The following is a 1025-nucleotide window of genomic DNA, read 5'->3' as shown; positions in this document are numbered from 1 at the left end:
TATTGCTTGAGTTGTAGTTTAGCAGGAAGTTTTATTCTCCCAAGTGCCTGAATCCTTTCGGGAAGCTGAAGAGATATTTGCCAGGGATGGTGGGGAGATATTATGCTGTGCTTAGTTTATATCTTTGTATGACATACAAGCACTTAGTGCACTCTCCTGCACATCAGGGGTGATGGATGCATTGCCCTGCTGGATGGATGAAATGGCAGAGGTGGTAACACTGGGTGAGATTTGGGCTGAAGGCAGGTGAGAAGCATCTTGGCAGATAAACACAAGTGGGACACATAGACACACATGGAGAACCTGAAATGCCACATGATTTTTATGTGGTTGGATTCATCTGCTTTTGTCTGCTATCATTACTTGTGTCTAATGCAGTAGTGCTTCCTTTCTTGGCCAAGTAGCCAACATATGCTAAATTAATAAAAACTTTGTATTTGTTGGATAATTGGCCAGAGAATAAGGAAAGCACCATGTGTAACCAGAAGACAAAAGGCAGTCATCTTTGAAGGGTATTTTTATTCCAATTATTTAAAGTTCCTATATAGCTTTAATTGTCTAGCCAAGATTAAGTTGAAGCTTTATAGGAGATCTTAGAGCTGTCGCTGTGTAGGATGTTCTGTACTACTCTGTCCCTGACTCTTTTTGGTCATTCAAGTTATTAGCTTCTAATTTGGGTAAAATTTTAGGATTCTTTTTTTTTTTTCTTTAACTAGAATTTAATTTTCTTAAACTTTCTGGGAACCTTGTCTACAGTTTCAATTGCTGTCGTGTCATATTGCTGTTTCTTGCCTCAAGTGATTTTTTTGCAAGTTTGACATGTTCTTCTTGCCACATTTTTTCAGTTTTACAGTACAGATGCATGAGGAAAAAAAGGCTGTGCAAATCATTTCCTCCCTAAAGTAGAGCTGAAATATCATCATTTTGGTAGGTGTAAGGGAGAGAAGAAAAAAGAAGAAAAAAGTAAAATAAAAAGTAGCCTTGTTTCAGTGGGAAGAGAAGATTTGAGTGGGAGGTGAGATCAG

This window comes from Erithacus rubecula, assembly GCF_903797595.1.
Source record: "Erithacus rubecula genome assembly, chromosome: 17".
Lineage (NCBI taxonomy): Eukaryota > Metazoa > Chordata > Aves > Passeriformes > Muscicapidae > Erithacus > Erithacus rubecula.
This window is presented reverse-complemented; position numbering follows the sequence as displayed.